Source organism: Protopterus annectens, chromosome 1.part1, assembly GCF_019279795.1.
Source record: "Protopterus annectens isolate FY-2018-M chromosome 1.part1, PAN1.0, whole genome shotgun sequence".
Lineage (NCBI taxonomy): Eukaryota > Metazoa > Chordata > Ceratodontiformes > Protopteridae > Protopterus > Protopterus annectens.
In genome coordinates this window covers 1,921,283,721-1,921,307,780 of record NC_056726.1, presented here as the reverse complement: position 1 = coordinate 1,921,307,780, position 24,060 = coordinate 1,921,283,721, and the positions used below count along the sequence as shown (strand labels likewise).

General features: G+C 37.0%; 1 protein-coding gene across 2 annotated transcripts in view; it reads left to right on the top strand.

Annotated features, from left to right (window-relative positions):
* LRFN2 (leucine rich repeat and fibronectin type III domain containing 2) overlaps positions 1-24,060 on the top strand; it is a 4,336,860-nt gene that overhangs the window by 342,618 nt on the left and 3,970,182 nt on the right. For both annotated transcript variants that reach the window (XM_044085082.1, XM_044085073.1), the window contains exon 2: positions 22,187-22,293. The gene's annotated coding sequence lies outside the window, so the exon portion shown is untranslated. The remainder of the gene's footprint in view (positions 1-22,186; positions 22,294-24,060) is intronic.

The window sequence follows — 24,060 nt, the reverse complement described above, 5'->3', positions numbered from 1 at the left end:
TATAAGCACTTACACGAGTGCATGGATCTTGCAATCCCTAATAGAACCAAGATGCTATCCTCCAAAAAAAAGGAAACCAATCTGGTGGTCCCCTGCCATAAACAAACTCTACAACAGAAGAAAGAAACTGTTGCAAAAAAGAGTAAAATCCCATGATTGGAGGAACTCCCTGGTCAGCCTCAGTAAGAAGCTGAGATCCCTCATAAAATCCTCCAAAGCTAGTTACGAAAACATAATTGCCACTGACAATAAAGACAACCACAGAGCATTATATAGCTATGACAAGAATCTCAATGGAAACACTCAGATCTGCTCTGAGTTACAGCACAATGGCACTAAATAACCAACTGATATTGCTTAACATCCTGGCAGATAGGTTCAGTGCTAACTTTACCCCCCTCTCATCCCCTAATCTCTATACTGGAAGAATATAAAGTTCCTGCAATCATAGCTGCACAGGTAAAAAAACAAACACACTCTCCAAATCCAAGAACACAGCATCCACGGGACCTGACAACATCCCAGGCTGCTTTCTACATGAACTATAGAACGAACTGGCACCCTACCTAAGAACCATGTTCAATCATAGCCTCACTTCAGGCTATGTGCCCACTGAATCATGCACAGTGACGGTTATCCCATTCCACAAAAGGGGAGCCAACACAGACCCCAGAAACTACCTCCCCATTAGCCTGATAAGCCTGGTCTGCAAGGCTATGGAATGTATAATCATGGAACTTATGAACAATGACATTGGTAATTTCCAAACTCTGGACCCCACCCAGTTCATGTTTGTAAAAGGCAGATCATGTCTCCTAAACTTGATAGACTTCTTTAAAGCGGTCAACAAAGCCATAGATGAGGGTAAGGTGGTTCGCACAGCCTATCTAGATCTTGCCAGGGCTTTTGACACCATCCCCCACTCTGGAATTATAGATAAACTCACTAAATTAAGTATAAAATCCCTGTCACAAGATGGGTTGCCAACTGGCTCACTGACAGAACCCACACTGTGAAAGTAGCAGACTCCAAATCCAACTTCAGACGAGTGACAAGTGGAGTACTACAGGGTTTAGTCCTGGGTCCTCTCCTGTTTGGTATCTACTTCTACTGGGACACAGGTGGACAGTAGTGTCTCCTTAGATAATCACATTGCTACAGTAGTCAGGAAATCCTTCTACATGGCACACCTCATCAAAAAAGTTTTCTCATCCAGGAAAAAAGAGGTCATTGTTCCCCTCTACTCGTCACATATTAGACCCATTATAGAGTACAACGCCCCTTTTGGTGTGTACCTCACAAGACACCTACAACAACTGGAAAGGCAGCAGAAATACCTCTCAAAGAGGATTGCTGGCCTCAAACAGATGCCCTATGCAGACCGTCTCAAAAAACTGCAGCGTTACTCCATCACATATCACCTACTCAGAGGCAATCTCTGCCTAATACACAAAGCTATGTCAAACACAGAGCTTTTGGACATGTTCCACTAAAAGAAATCCCAATCCCTCCGAGCTACATGCTCTAGGGACCTAAACCTTGTCACCACAATAAACAGAACATGCTGGAGGGAAAGATTCCTGTCCCAGAGACTTCCCATACTCTGGAACAAACTACCTAACTATATCAAACAAAGCTCCTCATTAGCACTCTTCATGAAAAACCTTGATGATTGGATGGGAGATAGGAAATTCACCCCGGTGATCATTTCTGTGCCTCTGCTTGACAGTGGCACAGGAAAATAATTTTCTTCGGAGGCGAAAGCCTGGGTACCTTTTGGCTAGGCTTATATAGGCCCTAGGGCCAATAGCCTAGTACCCACCTATGAACCTATGAACCTATGAAGCTATGAACTCAACTGTAAAACTAGAGAAGGTTCGACTGAGAGCTACTTGTGACAATGAACCCATGTTCATTGATTCACTGTAAGTCGTCGTTCATCAAAACATTTACTAGCGGGGTGGTGGAGCCTAGATGGCCAACTGAGAGCAGTGAATTTTGAGTGCTCCATAAACTAGTATAATAATATAGGAAAATGTTATTATTTTCAAGTTTAAAACATCAGAAATCTATAGATGAACTACTAAACTACATAAATATCAATTTTGGTGGAGATATACAAAAATTTTCCTGTCAAGTAACTTGGAGATTAATTGAGTCACTGAATATAAACAACTCAAGGAATTCTCATCCAGATGTTGCTTTTAAGAAACAACTGCAATTGATGATGTCTTACCTTACAGGAACTATCTTTGAAGATGTATGGCTTTAAAAATGACTTAGAAAACCTCAAATTAAACTCTCAAAAACAGACTGATACTCCTAAGGAACTATTACATCAAATCATACAAAAATAACAAATATAGAGACCTCTAAATGACATTGAAGGGAGCCTCAAAGAGGAAGAATTCCAAAATGAATTTCTGCTTAAACAGAATACATGGCTGCTAAGCAAAACAGATGACTTAGAAAAAAAGGGGAAAGGAGAAACAACATAAGGATCTTTGGTCCGCCTGAAAACACTGAAGGAGAAGACATTATTTCATTTTTAACCTGGATTCCTGAATTTTTAGACTTGAAAGAGGGACTTTCATTTGGAATTGAAAGGGCGCATAGAGCACTGAGGAAACCTGCTTTTAACTCAAAAAATACTCCACCTAGATCCGTAGTTATAAAATTTCTTTCATTTCTGGACAAGGAACTAATATTAAAATCTGCCTGGAGAAAATCACCCTTAAAATACAATCAAAGCTTGATAAGGTTTGGCAATGATTATTCTTCCAAAATACTAGAACAAAGGAAAAAAGTCTGGTCAATAATAAAACTTGAAACAAAACAACACTTAAAGCATAGCTGGCCTTTCCAGCCAAGATAAAAATACTTTTTGCCAATGAGATGAGAGCCTGTAATGACTTAGAAGAAGCTACTATATTCATCAAAAACAACAACATAGTGCATATCCCAGAAGAAATAAAAGAAACAAATCCTTGGACTAATGCTAGAAAGAAGAAACAAAAAGCTGATTCCAAGATAGCTGTCCCAAAACACTTTTACAACTACATCTCTCAAAGTATCAACGGATATGGTACATCACTTGTCATATGTTTTTATTTAGAAAAGGGAGGGTATCTTAAACAACTGAGAAACAGTAATGATTTATTCAGAATGTTCAAAGAGTCCAATAATTCTTCACAAACAAAGGTAGGTCAAGATGGGTTACTATTTACATTATATATAAGCCAAACAAAGCTACATGTAATACAGACAGAGAAGTTTCTATTCCCCTACTTGAACTAAATGAATACTTATCTTGTTCATTTTTCATTGATTTTACTTATAATAATTTAATTAATTAATTAACTAATTTAACAAGGTACCATTCATCAGAGTTCAGACTCAAATGTAACAAAGTATCATATATAATAGCAGTAACAGTAGAGTGCTTTGAAAATAAAATGCTGTCATGGAGACTAATGCCTTCTTCAGTTAAAGTATGATTTAGAAATGTCATGTATATCCTGTTTAAATAATAGTAGCAAGCTCTTTGTACAAATGTCATCATTATTCTGTCTAAATATAGTTAATATCAATTATGGCAGGTATCACAGCTATGAGTGCTGTTTGATCAATCCTGATATGGTGTGCATGGATGTAGCCGTGTCTGGCAGCTAGTACAAATGTCATTATTATTCTATCTAAACATAGTTAATATCAATTATGGCAGGTATCATAGTTTTGAGTGCTGTTTGATCAATCCTGATATGGTGTGCGTGGATGCAGCCATGTCTGGCAGCTAGTACAAATGTCATTATTATTATGTCTAAGCATAGTTAGTATCAATCATGGCAGGTATCATAGCTTTGAGTGCTGTTTGATTAAGCCTGACATGGTGTGTGTGGATGAAGCTGTGTCTGGCAGCTGTTGTATGTTGCCGTTTTCATCCCTGAGAAGCTGTGGGTTGCAGCTTGTGATCAAGGTTAACTGATGCTTGTGTATTAAAAAGAGACATTTGGTATTTTAGCATGGATCCAGGGGAAGGGGGTGGATTAAACTGTGATTTGGGATATTTTGGCAGAGAATAGTTTGTTTATACATCTGCTGAGTGAGAGGTGGGAAGGCTGGAAGAATATGTTATCTGTTGTTGTGGGTGTTATTTATTTATTTTTTTTATATCTTTGCTCTCCATTCTTTTCCTGGCTGCTGCCTCGCTGAAAGGGAGGAAATTTAGGCTTGACGTTCCAGTGAACTGAAGCTATGCTTCAGGTGCATCGTGAGCCTCTGGTATGCAGTACACAGACACACTAACAGAAACAGAAACAGAGCTCCCAGGTTGCAATGGTAACAGAGACAGTGTGACGATAATGCTTAACGGTTCTGAGGAGCCTCCAAGATGATTCTCAGCAATGAAGTTTTTGATTAAAAAAAAAAAAATATATATATATATATATATATATATATATATATATATATATATATATATATATTTAAATATATATATATATTCTTCCATTTATACATGGTTATGTATAAATACTATAGAATTCATTCAAATGTATTTGAAAAATAAAAAAAAAAAATTTACTAGCCTTCCTCTCAAATTTGCCTCCATGACTTTCCATGCTACTGTTGTGAAAATAACAAGCATGTAGTTCTCCTGATTATTTTCTGTTCACCTATTTGTACAATTGTAGCACTGATGCTGGTTTCCAATACTCTACTTCTTCTGCACAAACCAGTGATTTGTAAAAGGCTTTTATCAAGAGTTCTATAAGTATGCTGGACATTTTTCTGACAATTCTTGAGGGCAGCTCATCATGTTCTTGTGCTTTATAGGTTCATAGGTTCATAGGTTCATACTAGGCTATCTGCCCGAGGGCATTTACAAGCCTAGCCCATAGTTTTGTGGCTTACGCCACCCCTTTAGTATGGGGAACTATACCCATTATTTTGCTGTGCCTCTGTCGAGCAGTGACACTGAGGTAATCCCTGGGGTATATCTGCGATCTCCCATCCATTGGTCAAGATTTCTCTTGAACAAGGCCAGCGAGGTGCTCTGCCTCACATATACTGGGATTTTATTTCACAGCATAGGGAGTCTTTGAGTGATGAATCTATCCCTCCAGCACGTCCTATTAATAGCCGTGTCGAGGTTTAAGTCTCCCGCCCTTGTGGCTCTGACGGATCTAGATTTTTTGAGGTGAAGCATATTCATCAAATCTGGGTTTGACATGGCCTTGTATGTTAGGCAAAGGTCACCTCTGAGCAAGCGGTAAGCGACTGAATAGAGCTGGAGTTCTTTCAGTTGGGCAGCATAGGACAGATGTTTGAGACCCTTTATCCTTTTGGTGAGGAACTTTTGTGGCCTCTCCAGCTGCTGCAAGTGTCGGGTCAGATACATTCCGAATGGGGCATTGTACTCAATCATTGGTCTGATGAGTGATGAGTATAGGGAGACTATGACCTCCCTTGATCTAGATGAGAATCCCTTCATGATAAGGTGGGCAATGTAGAAGGTCTTCCTAACTACTTTAGCTACATGGGTGTCGAATGACAGACTACTATCAACCTGGGTCCCCAGGTCCCTGATAACTTCTTCTGTGCTCAGTGGATTGCCACCTATTTGGTAGCTAGGGGTAACCTTGTTTTTCCCGAAGGGTATGACTATGCATTTTTGGCATTTAACTTTAGGCCATGGCTCTGGCACCAGTTATCCGTTTCTGTGAGACCCTTCTGAAGGATATCTGTGTCAGATGTGTTTTCTACTATGGCCCAGTTTGCAGTCATCTGCAAACTTTGTCAGCCATAACCCTCCTGTGTTTGCTTGTACTTGGAAAAGTAGATGCCAAACAAGAGTGGGCCCAGGACTGAGCCCTGTGGTACACCACTTGTGACAGGCTTTGAGTCTGACATGGCGCCAGCAACTCTGACCCTGTGGGTTCTGTCACTCAGCCAGTTTGCAACCCATCTTGTGATGTATGGGTTAACATTTAAGCTGATGAGTTTTTCAATGATACCCGAGTGGGGTATTGTATCGAAGGCCTTCGCCAGATCGAGGTAGGCTGTATGGACTGCCTTTCCCTCATCAATGGCTTTGGTGACTGTTTCAAAAAGTCAACCAAGTTTAGAAGGCATGATCTGCCTTTGACAAAGCCAAACTGGGATGGATCCAAAGTCTGCAAATTCCCTATGTCTTTATTTATGAGGTCCATTATGATCCTCTCCATGGCTTTGCAGATAAGGCTTGTCAAGCTAATGGGCGGTAATTTCCAGGGTCGGTGGAGGCACCGCCTTTGTGAAGTGGGACCACAGTTGCAGTGCGCAACTCCTGGAGTGCGTATCCAGAGGTAAGACTATGATTAAACAGCTGTCCTAGCTGTGGGTTTAATTCCTCATTGAGTTCGTGGAGCACACAGCCGGGGACACCATCAGGTCCCATGGATGCTGTGTTTTTGCTTTGGAGAGAGCAGTTCTCACTTGGGCGTTGGAGATGTTTGGGGGCTGCAATCGCTTGGTATAGATATCTCTCCTTTTGGGGGGGGGGTTTGCACTGAACCTGTCAGCCAGTATGTTGGCAATGTCTGTAGGATCAGTAATCTTCACATCATTTTGAACTAGTTCTGAGCATATCTGGGAGTTTCCTCCCAGGTTTCTAACATAGCTAAAGAAGGCCTTATGATTGTCTTTTGAGTCTTTAGCTATTTTTCTCTCAAAATTTGCTTTGGATGATTTTATGAGAGCTCTTAGTTTTTACTTATAGTGATCAAGGGTGTCTTACCTTTTAAGGATTTTGCTCTATCTTGTAGTAGCTTCCTCCTTTTGTTGTAGAGTTTGTTTATGGCTGGGGTCCACCAGACTGGACGCTTGCCTTTGGTACAAAGAGTCTTTGTTTTGCTTGGGATTGCCTTATCCATGCAGTCCTGCAGGTGCTGGTAGAAGGCATTTGTAAGTGATTCAGCGGCTTGAGTACTGTTTTTCGGGGGCCTCGGGCGCCTTAAAGGAGACCACACTAGTCTTAAGAAGTGTGAAGTCGGCTTTCGAGAAGTTCTTTACTGTGGTCTTTTTTATTTCATGTGGGGGTGGGATGAGGACCTCCAGCGAGATTAGTTTGTGATCTGATCTCACCAGTGAGGGGTATACTTCCGGTGTTGAACATTGTGCTCCCATGTTCGTGATGATGAGATCAAGTATGTTTTCTCCTCTTGTGGGGATGGTGACTAGTTGTTCCATGGCATTTGAGTTTATGAATTCCAGGAACTTTTGGGCTAGGGTGTTTGGGCTTGAGTAGTGTTCCCAGTCTATATTAGGGTAATTGAAGTCACCTAGTATGATGGTGTTTGGTGATACATTTATCCCCTCTAGTGTTTTCAGGAAGGCCATGTGAGGTTCCTGAGTTTGTGAGGGTGGCCTGTAACATGCTACAATTTGCAGAGCAGTCTTGCCTATGGTTAATTGCACCTGGATGGTCTCCGATGCATCATGCGTTGCCACCAGTCTTCAGGTGTGGGTGTCCTTGATGAATATGGATACCCCCCTCCTTTCTTGGTATTGTCCGGATTTTGGGGCCGGAACGCATGATAAGAGGTAAAACCTGATAGTGCTGGGGTGCTCTCAGGAGCCTTGAACCAGGTTTCTGTCACTGCACAGACATCGATGTTCTCCATACTGAGAAGGGCCTCGAGTGCTTGCATTTTGAGATTTAGACTTCTGGCATTGAGCAGCATTACCCTTAGTTTTTTTGCGTTTTTGTGTTCTAGGGTGGTAGGTTTAGAATTTGAGCCTTGCCTTAAAAAGGCACTATGGGGTGGCAAGAGCCTTTGCCAATATCCGAATCCCAGGGTGACAGGTGCAAGCCGTCCCTTAGCAGCGTGGCTTGTCCAGCATGTCATCCCAGGCAGACAGACATTGGATCCCCTTTGAATGACACCAGAGTTTAAGCCAGTTGTTAAAGCTGATCATCTTATCTCTGTATTGTGGCATCATTCTTGGTGAAGGTAGGATACTGCTCAAGGTCAGGGTCATACCTGCCTGGGCTACATAATCAGAGAGCTCCTCAATGTCTCTTTTCATGTAGTCCAAGGAGGTACGTCTCAGGTCATTTACACCAGCGTGGACAATGACTGAGTCGTATTTGTACCTGCTGTTGAGAGACCTGAGTGCTTGCGTTATGTGGCGGATTCTAGCGCCCGACAGGCAGCTTACTGTGACCTTCTCCTTACTCAGTCTGGTGAGCGGGACGTCAGTGTGTCTGACTATGGAGTCACCAATGACTAGTGTGTCTGGCATTGTGTTTGGCCTTAAGGGCTGTGACTGTTTGACACTCTGACTGTGAGGTCTATGTGTTGCAGGTGTTTATACTCTGTAAGAACATCTAGTTCCCTCTATGTTTTGTCCCTACTCTGCTAGCCTTGCTTTTGTTTTGTGAAGACTGAAACAATGTATTAAATCATTATCCCTGATTTTTCCCACTTTCCATTGCTCTGATTTCCATAGCTTGTCTACGCCTTCATTTTGCAAAGTATCCTAATCCCAATTTTGGTGAAGTGAATAAACTTTTAAATGATCGAGCTAATATTAGTGGTAATAATTGCTTTTCCCTGCAAACGAATAATGGGAATTTAAGTTTTATTATAACATTTTCCTTGGACGCGCCTTCTATTAGATCAATTTTATTTAAGAATTGGTGCTTCCTAATGGAGGACCATACTATTCAGAGATCTATTGGTTATTGCCCTAAGTTGACATTTAAAAGGGGTAGGAACATTAAATGCCTTTTGGAGAATCAACTTGGAACCCCATATTCACCTTATAACGGTATGTTCAAGTATGAATCTTGCAAATGATGCAAATATATTAAATTAGGGAAATCTTTTTGCATCCACGGGATTGAATACAACATTAAGGGAAAGTTCAATTGTAATTCCAAGGGAGTCATTTACCTCAGTACATGTATCCTATGTAAATCTTTTTATGTAGGTAAAACTGAGAGATTCCTTAGGAATAGAATCTATGAACATCTCTATGCGATTGAGAAGTCCAACACCAACAATGCCTTAGCTAAACACATAATTACCCATCCCAACCATAAGTTCGAATTTACAGTTATTGATAAAATTTATGAGAATGTTAGGGGTGGGCCTTCTTCTTTAAAATTGGAAGAAAAGGAATTACTATGGCAATTAAAATTAAATGCCACTGTTTTTCCTGGCTTGAATGATTCCATTTCTATTGGGAGTATATTAAAAATGAAGGCATTGTTGAGATAATGGTGTTTATTGTTAGTTTACATGTATATCTAATATACTTAAATATTTTTGAATGCAATTTCATGGTTTAAATATGGCTTATGAAATGTTTTTTAGTGAATTTTACATCTATGAACACAAGCCTTTTGACATTATATATATACATTTATAATTTCATATTATGTATACATTTACACACCTTTATTTACATGCATTGGTTATGTATTGTTTTAAATGTTCTGTCCTTTTAAATTCCTGATGATGTTAATTAAGAGCTTCTATATAAGGAATTACGAATTTTAACACATTGTCTGATGAAGTTTACCTATGTGGAGTAAACGAAAGCACTTACAACACTGATTCTGTGGTTCGAGTGTTTCTTCTTGTTACATTTGAAAGTATCCTAATTCATACTTAGAAGTATCTGCCATTAGAGAACAATCCAATTTTCTAAAAACCTTCTGTGTCTTCTCTAAACCACACAGTGACCTGATCACTGTTGCCTAATGGTGTCGCAATGTGGATATTCTTGACAACCTTTGCATTTTTAGGAATACTCTGTCATTTATGGCATTATTCCTGCTTCATTTGCCTAAATTCATCATAGTCCAATACTTCATTGAATGTCTGCTCTTGGCAGATCCAGACCTCTCTCTATCCCGAGTCTGTTATCCTCCTTTCCTTTCATGTTTTGTGAATGAAACATTGTATTGATCTTCCATCTTCTTCTGTCTTTTCTTATGTCTTAGCTAACAGGACACAATGTGGTATATAAACCTGTCTGCACTCTTGCCTTTTCTTAGTATGGTGCTTCTTTTCCTGGCTAACCTCACATCTGATGTTCTTCCTTACATCAATTGTTAACATTACCATTTCTCGCTTATCTGCCATTTGTGCACTACCTATATCCATGCAACTCCACATCTCACCCTTTCCTCTCATTGTTCCATGTTTATTTGATGTGAGTAATGCATACCCTTCCATCATACATCACCGTTTGAAGTTCCTCATCTTCCTATCCTGACAACTTGCATTGTAAAGGTAAACTACCCACCCATGGTTTGTGTTATGCACCATTGTTCTTTAACTATATTGTTACTTAACTATGTTCTGTGTCTCATTTATTTTATTGCAGTTTAAAAGCTTCTCTTTTGTGATCTACATTTTCAACCCAACAGTAAGAACTGCTCTCCCTTTTGGGCTAGGATGCGTCCCGTCCCTTGCATAAAGCTCTTCTCTGTCAGGTTTTCCCCATACTCCTATCAATTTTAACTGTACCTCCCTTGCCAACTGCACAGCGTAACATTATACTTGTCATCCTCTGTTTTCTCTATGTACTGGATACTGGTACAGATAGCACTTCTAAAAAACCCTTCCTCTAATACCTCCTCATGACATCATTTTGAGACCTCCCTATCCTTCTTCCACTATTTCAGCAATTTCCTTTGACAAATAATTGATTTCTATGAACAACATAATGTGTGCCATGCCTCCTCCAAACCTCCTCCTTGGTGATCACTTTGGGTATCTTATCCCTTGTTTTAGTTCATTGAAGGATAGAGCCTGATTTAACTTAAACTTGGTCTCTTCTTTTTTTTCTTTTTTATTTCCTATCTTCTTAATTGCCACTGTGACTAAGTCTTCTGTTTCCAAAACGTTTTCCCTTTGAACACAGAGGCTCTCATTTCTTTTACTTCCTGATCAAGACTTTACCACACCAATTTGAAATATTTAAATGGCATCTTCCATCATTTCCAATCTTCTTTGTCTTACTAGTGCCCCTCCTCACCATTATGAATTTAAGCCCATCTCTCTGCCCTATCCCCCTCATACTCAACACTCTTCTGTTTATGTCTTTTTTGCTTTTTGCTGTTCTCATTCAGAGGAGTTCCTTTCACTGTACACTTCACTCCTGCTCATCTTGTAGTGAAAGTTAACAATCTGATGATGACTGCTAGCTGAAAACTCATGACTTTATTATCTCATCCAACCCCTTATGTGTTTCTGATCCTTGGAACTATCTTTACTTTCTGTTTTCCATTTTCATTGTCATCGCTTTTATGGATACATCTTCCACTTTCATCACTTCACCTTAATCTATACCTCCATATTTGCCAGTGCTCCTGAGAAAACCTCTGCCATGTTCTTCTTTTCTTTATCTTTCAATCTGTTAACTTGTACATGTCTCCTGTTGCCTTAATGTCTCCAGTCCCATTTGGTGTATTTATGCCTGATAAGCCAGTCTGCTAGTTTCTCTGGCACTACTATTTTGTTATAGATACCAAAATGTCTAACTTATAATCATCCTAGAGAGGAACAGCCATTCCACATAGTGAATACCTCAGCAATGTTTCCTTTACTTCCCTTGCTCTGCCTTTTCAACTACATTTATATATGATTTTAAAATCTCATCTATAGATGATAAGACTTACATTTGTCAGTAAAAAAGGCTGGAAAAAGTGACTAGGGTTATAGGTATTGCTGTGTGCAAATAGTGCATGGAAACATATGAAAGAGAGGGTAATTAAAGCTTCATCAGTTTACATGGATAGCAATCTCAGCATAATCTAGTATCACTCACTAATACAGGCAGATGGCAGACCACTGATAGAAGATACAAGAATGAAATAAGCTTTTAATATCAAGGGGTTGATAAAACGAGAGTCCTTAGTCTCAAAAATACAACAGGAAGAGGGTTTGTAGGGTTCTACTAGAATAAGCTTGTAATGTCATCTGCCTTCTTAGAATCATTTTCAGGGGCATCTTTCCAGATTCAAAACCAGAATATTCTCTCCCCAAAAAGTATGTTTTTATTGGGTACACCTCAGAAGTTTGACTACAAATATGTGAGAAAACATCACCTTTAGTAATATTTTTTTACTTTTTCACACACATGCACATGCACACACACCTGAAATTATAAAGTTAACAGCTATATCAACAAATGGGAGCTACAGATGCTAGTGGAAAGGCTAATCAGGCATGACTAGATAAAGTGTGACTTGAGAGGTGCAAAACATGAAAGCATAACAATGCAAAAATATAATTACCAGGGCATGATGTTGTATCTTTCGGCTTTTCCCGGTTAGGGGTCTCCACAGCGGAACTCCGGTCCGCTAATGATTGGCAGTAGATTTTACGTACTGACTTGCCAGGCCTGACGCACAACCTTCAACGAAGGTACGCCCATTCACACATGTCTCCACACAGAAGACGCTTTCGTTGAGAATCGAACAGGACAACGTCTTACTGTGAGGCGACAACGCTACCGCAGCACTACTACCGCAGCTAATTACCAGGGCATGATAAAGGCATATATTCAGAGTGCCACAAAAGGATGTACAGATCAATTAATACCTGACATCATTTGATATTCCACACTCATCTACATTTTTTCTACATCCCACTCCTGGTAAACTGTCCCATTTCTATCTGTATGAGCCCATATTTTCTGCTTTACACTCCTTTTTTCCCTTTTTTGATACCATACCATTGTCTCATGTCAATCATGCATGTGTGCTACTTTGTCTTCTAATCTTTAATGTCTTCCTTATACTCTTTTTCCCACTGTTTTATTTCATCTCCTAATTTCTATGCTTCCTCAAAAATATTCCTCTCTCAATTAAAACAAAGCGTTCTTGCATCCTTTTTCATACTCAGCTGCCTTTCATTTGATGCACACTACACCACTATCCTCTTCTTTCACTATGGTCCCACCTTTAAACTGTCTTATTATGCCCCTCTTTAGCTGTGCTGCTTGTCTCTTATATGTTATTGCCCAGACATGTCTAGCAGCACAGCAAGGCTAACATGGCAGTACTTTGCTGATGACTCTGCTTGTGCCCTTGTGGTGAACGAAGAATGTCTGGGCTGGACTGTAATGTCTGCTGTCATGTTCTAAGCTTCTCTTCAGTCAGAAGGTTGAATTGCTGATGAATACTGCAAGTGAGAATGCAATGCAAGAAAGAGAAAGATACTGTGCTTTTTTTGTAAAGATATTTTTAATCAGTTATCTATATTATTACTCACATCAGTGATTGTAGTGACCACATTATTTTTAGTATTTTGTGTCATGCTACATAGTACACACCACCTGAAGCCACAGAATAGTAATGGTTTTATGTGGAGCATGAATTTGGCCCAAATAATAGGATATTGCAACATACATGATCTGTGATCAATGCAACTCACTTTTTACAACTGAGAGTACACATTCTGTCATTTACTTACACATTTTTGTACTTTCTGTGTCTATTTGTTTGTGATATGCTGACATCATATAGGGACTGCTAATGTAATACAGGAGCAAGTTATCTGAACAGTTTGTGATTTCTATACTTAAATTCTATTAATTTTAAAATAGGTTGGCCCATATATTAACGATACGCATTATTAGTTATCTTGTTTATCAGTACATAATAAGATAACCTGTAGGTGCAAATATATGTCAATACTATGACAGCAGTATGACAAACATAGATATACGTTAGATTTGGGCTGATGCATTTTTTGCATGAATTGAGTAGCATTATTTTTAAGATTCCCACTCTGCTTCATTCTTTCCTGCTATCACAATGCGGCCATTCATTGCTAGTTCTACCAGCCTCTCTTACTCCCCCTGGACTACTTCTGCTCTAAAGTTGGGATCAGAATGGGTTCTAAGGGCATCGTAGGCATTCATGCTGTTGACTGCTGCCAACAGGGAATTTTTTTCATTTATGAACTCCCCCTTCCTATCATTTGCTTGTTACACGTGATACTTATTCTGCTTTACAGACCATGCCTTCCCACAGGGAGCACAAAGAAAAATGCACTGGCTTGGCAACACCTACCCCTCTTTGCTAGCACCTTACTTGCCTAAGCTGCTAATCACACATAGGTCACAAGGGCTGTGGTTATGGCTTTGTCCCTGCATATCACAGTGATGTGCAAGTCTCATTATTTTCTTGTGTTATTTAACTACCTTCTGTTTTGCATGTATAGGTTGTATGCAAAGTATGACTGGCATTTAAGCAATGATTCTAACTCTGTCATGTGTGTGTTGCAAAAAGAGTTCTGTAGGAGGAACCATGACTAGCAAGTGTCAGCTGCTCTTGTTTCCCCTTAGATAAACATCAGTTCTGACATAACTGGTGTTAACTTAATAAGATTCACACACCCCCAACCCTGTAGTGGTCCCAGAAATTGCAATCTGCCTGGCCTTGTTTATAGCGTGTGCTACTATACCGTTTGTCCTTTTCTTGCACTGTACAACTGATCTGTTCTGCATTCAGTTGCATTAATTTCAACAACTATTTGACTTCATACTTTGCCTCTATTGGCTTGTCTGGGTCCCCTTATCATAAAGAAGTCTCCCATGTATCCTAAGTGCTGTCATGAGTACACAGTTTTCCTCAAGGCTAAAATTATCTTGTCTATGCCTCTATCCTTTATGCTCTATCAGTACTAAGATAAAAAGTAAAAAAAAAAAAAGGGCTATAGTCAGATATTTGTCACAGTACTGTTTGTATGACATCAGCCATTAAACTAAAAACCAGTAGACTGCTATTTCTGCCACCCACAGATATAAATAAATAAGCAAACAAAATGTCATCTGAACTACAGAACTCTAGCTTATTCAATAATGACATCACGTACACCAAAACATTCTGTACTACATCTGACATTGTCATGTATTTTTCCCTCACTGTCAGTAGCAGAACATTACATTTATCAAACATCTGTTCCTGTCCTTTGCACACTTTAATTTCTCAAGTACAATAAGCATTTTTCTAGGTATGCACAGTCATTACAGTACACTTACTTCTTTATTAATTAATGTAATGATCATTTAATAAAATTACAATGTACTGCACATGTCAGGCAACTTCAACAAACAGTCCAACATTACCAGTTAGGCAATGGCATTAATACATACACACTGCACTACACATCAAATTGTATTGAAGGTGAGCTTTAAATCCATGGTACAGTAACTGTTAAAGTGTATGTTAATAAATAATAACTGTTTTATAACATTTTCCTTAGCTTGAGATGTTTGCAGTATCGAAAGACATTTGCTTCCTATCCTGGTGAAGCTCAACCTATTGGCTTAAATTCAGGCTGATTTATACACCTTTTATACAAATTAGTATAATTTATATGGACCTCTATGAATTGTAGTGTTATGCAAATGTGCCCTGAGGTATATCCAAATGTTATGACATTTTGTCGATTGTGAATGCACGTCCCACAGTACTTAAACTTATTTCAATGAGACATAGATTAAATGCAGATGATTTTAAACTCTGCAGCCTCCACAGTAATATCAAGCTGTCCTCAGAGGGATGTGGATTGTTCTAAACTGGCCAAAATGAGACTATAGCTGTAAAATTCAAAAATGGAGTCATCTAAATATCAGGTTAAAAGCAGTAAGAATCCCTGCCCATCCAACACTGTATTTCATACACTAACAAGTGATACATATCATAAAGTCGTAAAAGTAATTTTTAACATTGCTATTGGCATTTTATTTTTTGCCACACCTGCATTAAAAAAAGAGAAAAAAATGTCTCACTTCACTGCAGCTGTTAGAGAATTGTCTTTTTGGCTTTTCCTGGTTAGGGGTCACCACAGCAGAACTCCGGTCCGCTAATGATTGGCAGTCAATTTTTATGGTGCCGAGTTGCCAGCCCAATGCCCAACCTTCAGCGAAGGTACACACATTCATGCATGTCTTTCGGAGGCAACTCAACCACAGGGAGACATGCAGACTCCACACAGAAGGCACTCCAGCCGAGAATCGAACAGGAGAACTTTTGCTGTGAGGTAACAGCACTACCGCTGTACCACCAAAGATGTTAGAGAATAAAAAACACTTTTATCAATAAGCATTAACAATGACAGTTATTATCCATATATTTAAAAATTATTTATAACATACAGAAAGGACAGGTAAGTGTTTTCCTGTAAGAAAATCAATGTGTGACAAAGCAGTTTTGGTTGCACAAAACTTGCCAATATTATCAATACCTGCTCTAATGAACATGCTACCAAAAAAAAACGGTCTGATCAAAGTGATATCACAACCACAAGGAAGAGGTTGTGACCCTGCTTAATACATTCCTCAGCTTATTTTATTCATTTTGGTTCTGGCTCTTCGAATGATGGTAGCACCTATGAAGGAACAAGGCCGCACTCCTAGCTTACATGAGAAGGAGACTTTAATAAAGCTTTAACTTTTGCATGACTCATACCTGGAGAAGATCCAAGTGTGCACACACGTCAGAGTACATGGAAGAAAATTGATATCTAGCAGGAGTGCAGTTACAGGTATGCTGATTTGCAGAAGTGTGGTGCTGACCAGCTTTCTGAGTGGATTGTCTAGGTCAAGACAAGAAGGCCAGAGTTCTATAGTAAGTAAAACTGTTTTTGTAATTCATATACACCTATATATAGATAATATATATATATATATATATATGAAAAATAAAAAGGGAGTTAAAAAATTGCATAACTACATGTACTTTCAGACTCAGATATCTGTACCTGAACATATTTACTTGCGCTGATATTATGGAATGCATAACAAATTGTAGCATTTTTGTAATCAGATATCCATCTTTTGAAGAAAGCAGAATACTAGTACAGTGTTAACAAGTTACAGCAATAAATAGAAGTGTCAGTAAAGGCTATTAAAATCATAATCTGTGTAGGTAACTATGTAAATCTTTTACTACTGTTCAAGTATCAGTAATATTGACTCCATATAATAAAGTTATGAAGTAAAACTCGCAGTTACAGATTTATATTTTTTACAACTGCAGTAAAAAGTTGTAACAGAGAAATACTACATAAATACAGTTTTTTGAGAGATAAATATAACTAAACATTTCTTAACTTAGTTGCCTGTTCTTTCTAGCTGCACGTACAACATGGCTGAAATGAGAATCACCACACCCTAGTTAGAATGCATGTTGGGGGAGGTAAGTGGGGTTACTGTGCTAAGTGAATGAACAGCACAACTGTTTTCAGAGAAGATGCTTTTTTACTTCAGTATTATTATAAATTAGACACATTTTTGCAAAAACGTAAATGTACACTTCCTGGAATTCAACATTTAAACCTTTGAACTTTAACTATACCAGAGTGTGTTGCATGCATTTTTTTAAAACAAAATTCAAGACTCATTTCTTATTTCTCTACTTTCTTCCAGAATTCATTGAAATATTAGTAAAGTACTGTAATAATTCACACAGGTATGCATATAACAGTTAAAATGGGAAAGACAAAGAAAAATAATGTTTATAGACGATATAAGGCATATTTATGTTTATATGTGGAAGAAATTCAACTACAGATAAACATGATTATCCTCTCTTTCACTGACACCAGAGGAAGAAATATGTTTTAATAGCCAACAAGAGAAGAGATGAATGCATCATCTTTCTGAGTCTTCTGGTAAGTATAATATGCATCCAAAATATATTTCTTTTTTATCAGTTAATAGTACAAATTATTTTTCATCAGTAATGGAACCAGAAAAATTGATAAATTGATTTCTGTAATATCCCTCTTGTTATAACTTCACAGAAATGCAAGAAAAATGTTTTATAATCTGATATGCAATGATCCAGTCCCACCTCCTCCAAAACAAACCCTCTTGATGCTTCCCTTGTTGCCTCAGCTCATTGTCTTGTGTCCCCTTTTTTCAGTCTTTCCTAACACATACTTTCTATACTTTAATGAAGCAATAAGGGTGGCTATAAAAGGATATTCCTTTATAAAAAAAAAAAAAAAAAACTTTCAGCTACTGCACAGTCTGCAGCTTTTCTAAAATGTTAAAAGTGTGACTGCGTGCTTACTTTGCTCACAATATGCAGTGGCATATACAAGTTATAATTTCACTTAGATAAAGTGGGTGCTTTTATAGAACTTGCTTCACTTTTTAGTATTCATCACAAATAAATGTTGTGACCTTATTTGCATATAGTGCAAATATATAGTATATATATATATATATATATATATATATATATATATATATATATATATATATATATATGGTGGTTAGAAAATCCTTCTATGTGACCCATCTGATCATGAAAGGGTTCACACCAAGATCTAAGGATGTAATGGTGCCCCTCTACTCTTCCCTCATCAGACCCATTATTGAGTACAATGCACCAACTGGAATGTACCTGGCTAGACATCTCCAGCAGCTGGAGAGACCACAGAGGTACCTAACCAAGAGAATTACTGGCCTCAAACAGTTGCCCTATGCAGCACAATTGAAAAAGCTAAGACTGTTCTCTGTTGCATACTGCTTTCTCAGAGGCGATCTCTGTCTAACGTACAGAGCCACGTCCAACCCAGAATTGCTGAACATGCTCCATCTTAGCAAAACCAAATCTACTCGAGCTACACGCTCTAGGGATATAAACCTCAACACAACAATGAATAGAACATGCTGGAGGGATAGATTCCCTTCGCAGAGACTTCCCTTACTATGGAACAGGGTCCCGATCTACATAATACAGAGCCCCTCACTATCACTCTTCAAGAGGAACTGTGATGAGTGGATGGGTAACAGAAAGTTCACACCGGGGATTACAACAACAGCACTGCTAGATAGGGGCCAGGGGTACTAGCTGCTAGTACAAGGGTCTAGGGAACTGCTAAAGGGGTGGTGAATACTGCACAATGTGGCTGGGCTAATATATGCCTTCGGGCAGATAGCTCAGTACCAACCTATGAACCTATGAACCTATATACATGTAGTGTCGATATTTGCACATGACTGTTACCCGGACTATGAATATTGGCCAATCTAGGAAATGCTTCACTTATCATCTGAAATTAAATTTAACTTGTTATTAAGAATCTAGAAAATCAATAATTAATAAAAAGTAAACATTTTTGCTATCATATATTATTAATGGTAGATTAGGGTAATACTTTGCTTTAATGGAATGTGACTCTTATATTTATTTATATTACCACTTTGTGTAGTATTTAAAGCTTATGTGCAATAGCTGATAAATACATTAACAGAGCATTCATTGTTATTTTCTTGGGTGCACATTATGAAAGAGAGGAAATGGAGTCGTTAAGATACTTTTAAATGAGCGGATTATGTAAGACAGGAATGCAACCTTACATATATGTTTCTATACTTTCTTAAGTGACTAATGGTTTGATCAGATAAATGCTATGTAGTATTATATGTAAAGCTATTGCTACACAGAGTTTCCAAAAGAACTGGCAACCCTATAAGGGAAATGAGCACGTCAACTGCTTATTATTAAGGAATGGAAGAATATAGCTAAAATTTTAATTACACATAGTTATGCATTGGTCATGTACACAAAAATACTGAATGTAATATAGGTCATTTATTTGAATCAGATATTTTCAAAAAGCTAAGTGTTTTAATACTGTGCCTTTATCACTTACTTTTGTGTTAAGCAAATCTGTTGTGAAATGAAATGGGATGTTACATACCTTATCCATAGGCAGAATTATAATTTGTAATGTGATATAATGATAAAGAAGAATTAAAGAGCTAATATATGTGATAATATATAATACGTGTATGTGCATGTATTAAAAAAAAAAATATATATATATATATATATATATATATATATATATATATATACATGTGTGTGTGTGTGTGTGCACATAGATATATATAGATATGTATTTATGTATATGTATATATATATATATATATATATATATATATATTTATATATATATATTTATTTATATATATATATATATATATATATATATATATATATATATATATATATAGTTGACTGATGAGCGACTCATCTAATGCAAAAAGAAGCCGGCACAGCTGATAAAAAACCTGCTTCTCAAACATGCCAGCATTGCTCTTGTGTGAGATTGTGGTACAGTGATTGTAGTACAGTGGGGATAAGGAAATTTGATCTTTCCTCACTGCAGTATGACCACAACGTTGTTGGGCAATTTGCCCTTTCCTTCAACACAGTCTGCTATAAATTGCTGAATGGTGATCTATGGCTGGCTTACAAGACATTCACAAACGCCACACTTATGACTCTCCTACATATTTGTAAGTCAAAGAGTACTAGAAGTACAAGGTTTAAAGTCCTGAATTTTGTCTGTGACTTAAACAGAACATGCTCAAGAGACAAATATGTGTCCCAGAGACTACCTCTCCTAAGGAACAGGCTTCCCATCCATGTGAAGCTGCGTTTATCTATTACCCAGTTTAAACACAACCTAGACAAGTGGATGGGGAATAAGACATGTACACCGAGCCTGGTACTAATGTCCCTTATGGAGAGAGGTAGCTTATAAATGCTTGGACCTCAATGTCCTATTTGGGTGCAGGACATAATTATTCTTTTGGGAAAATTTGACAAGGCTTATAAAGGCCCCGGGTCATTAGCCCTAGTAACAAACTATGAATATATAATTAGCAACCAGTGTGAAAAGAATTTACTGTTGTTTTTTTTTTAGTTTCATTACAGTGAGTTTTGAGCATTTGTGCTCAATAACTTGCAGTTTGATATTTTGTTCTATCAGTAAAACATACACTTATATTTATGTGTGTGTATATATATATATATATATATATATATATATATATATATATATATATATATATATACATATACCTATGGATGTACCTAAGTAACTGTAACAACATCAGATTAACAGTAAAAAGACTGACAGAAAAATGCTGAAACTGGAAAATACTGACACTGTAAAAGACTGAAACTCAAAAATACAGACAAAATTGAACTTATACCTGGGGGAGAGGTTTATGCCTTTTCTCGACTGCTGTGAAACCTCAGAGTTGGTATATATAATTATCAGGGATTGTGGCAGCTGGGTGGGAGGTTTCCCCTCCTCAAAAACATTGAAAAATGTGATAACATTGAAACACAGTTTTCAATGCTTTTAGGGGAGGGATGGCAAGACCTCCTGCACCCCTCACACCCCTGTTTATTTTATTTAACATTTGTTAACCGGGAAAGTTCGACTTGGAACAAAGACAATTTTCAGCAGAGGCCCAGGGAGAAAGGCTCCAGATGCATGTCTTTGTAATGTGGGAGGAAACCAGAGCAACCGGAGGAAACCCACACGAATGCAGGGAGGACATGCAGACTCCACACAGAAGGCATACCAGCCAAGAATTGAACTCGAGAACCTCTTGTTGTGAGGCAACAATGCTACCGCTGCACCACTGCTCCATTATTTATATCAACTCTGAAGTCACATAACAGTGGGGATTGGGCATAAATACCTCCCAAGTACAAGTTTGTCAATATTGTATCAGTATTTTGCTTTTCAGTCTTTTTCAGTGTCAGTGTTTTACTGTCTTATGTTGTTTCAGTTGACTTGGGTACATTCATCTCTCTCTCTCTCCCTATAAATATATATATATATATATATATATATATATATATATATATATATATATATATATATATATATATATATATATATATATATATGTATATAGATATATGTGTGTGTGTGTGTGTGTGTGTGTGTGTATATATATATATATATATATATATATATATATATATATATATATATATATATATATGTGTGTGTGTGTGTATGTATATATATATATATATATATATATATATATATATATATATATATTTATATATATTTATATATATATATATATATATATATATATATATATGTGTGTGTGTGTATAATTTCTTGCATTCTTTTATAAGTTTTGTACACTCTCTATATGTGGAGCTTTTCTCCCCAGGTCTTTGGTGAAAATGTGCCTTATCCCAGTTGGACTTTCCAGATAAACAAATGTTAAATAAAATAAAATAAATACTATATATATTTGTGTGTGTGTGTGTGTGTGTGTGTGTGTGTGTTTGTTTGGATAGCTCATATTTCTCTTTAATATTTTCTTAATTATTATGCAGGAAGACAAGTGGTTTGTTTTGGACTATACAAGCCTATATTTAAACTGAGCAATGCGAGGCTTCAATACTTCCCCAATTGGCTTTTTGGAAATCTTCTCATATGACTGGTAAGATAGTTTGTATTTTATTATGATAATACACATGGAATAATGGAATACATGTTATAGTCTTACAACATCATTTTTTTTATATATTCAAATAAGAAAGCTTGGCTTCTGAGACTATGCAGAATGGGCATGACTATTACTTTTACAAGTTAAGTGTATTATGTCTTGCTAAGTATACATGCATGTGAGTTCCTGAATAAATGACACCTTTTACCTACTTCTTCTCTCTTCTGGCACTGGAGCCTCTTGTGTTCATTACTGTATGTATATATATATATATATATATATATATATATATATATATATATATATAACATTTTTTGCATTTCTTGTAAATAACTGGTTTAGAAATAATTATATTCTCTCTGTCTTTTCTGGGATAGTACTAACATTTTGAATAGAATAGTTCTTAATAGTTCTTAAAATGTTTCAGAAAAGCATGAGAGAGTCAATTTGAATTGGGAAAACTATCACTATGAACTATGAATTTATGAATCATTGAATTCCAGGTTAGGTATAGTTAGTTTAATGTATATTGTGTCTTTCTTTGCTGGTCCCCTAAGTTTAACAACATGCCTGTATTTAAAAGGGCTTTATTTATTCCTAGATAATTGCACTTATGGAATTTGTTCAGGTTTGATATCTTATATGTTGGTAATTAAGTACCTCGAGAGATATGGAATATTTGTACATTAAGCTGTGGTGACAATGCTTAAACTGCTGTCCTTAAATAATAATGGTTTATGTGGTGGTAAGAAAAAGGGCTGACTTTTCATGTATTTGAAAGTGAATAAAGACGCTACTGTTCTATGAGCATTTTTTTCCAAGACAGGCTTAAATGTAGAGTATTATAACATGTAAATTTTGCTTCTATAAGAGGTGACATGATTAATTACACAGAAGTGTATGAATATAAGTGGATCATGTAATTAAATTATATGTGCCATACAGGGTTCAATGAAAAAAAAACAGCACTTTATGAAATAGGTATCACATTTATTATATGGACAGGATTTCACATCAATTGTGTTGCATTAAATTGTATAGATTTTAATTGTTCTTGACATTTTGTCATATGATTTTAGTCTGTATATCTGCAGCGTGGCATGTTTTTAATCAAATGAACTTGTTGAAACATTTGATGTGAAGGTGCTTGTTTTTGTTAATAAAGACTCTATGGATCCTGGCCATTTTGGAATATTGGATTTGGTTTTTAGTTTTATGTATTAATGTGGTATTCCCTTTTGCTTGCCTATTAGTAAATATGAGTTGTTTCCTGGGAATAAAAGATACATTTGTTAAACTTTGCTAAGAAATGTTAAAAATACCTGAAGGGTATTTTGAGTTTGGGAGAAACTTCAACAGCTCATTGGATGAGGTAGATACCATATCAGCTTCTGTGAAACCTTGAAATTATGGTTTATTGGCATTAAAAGATTTAAAGAATATTTTGTATTATATTTTATTATTTGGACTGGTTTTTTGTTTTTGCAGAGGTACCTAGTTACTGTTGGAGCTACATTTTGTTTTGCATATTGTTTTCCATGTTTGATATAAAATGATAGTGGCTTACAATGACTGTACTTAAAACAAAATCTAGATAGGCCTGTTTATGAAATTTACAGGGTCATGTTACATGAAACTCAAGAGTGGTGTTTTTGCTCCATATCATTATTGTACAATTGAATTTCAGTACCTTTGGAGTTTCATGCAGTGACGTGACTTTATTTTGTCATTATCTTGCTTTAGGAATGCATTACTGATTAT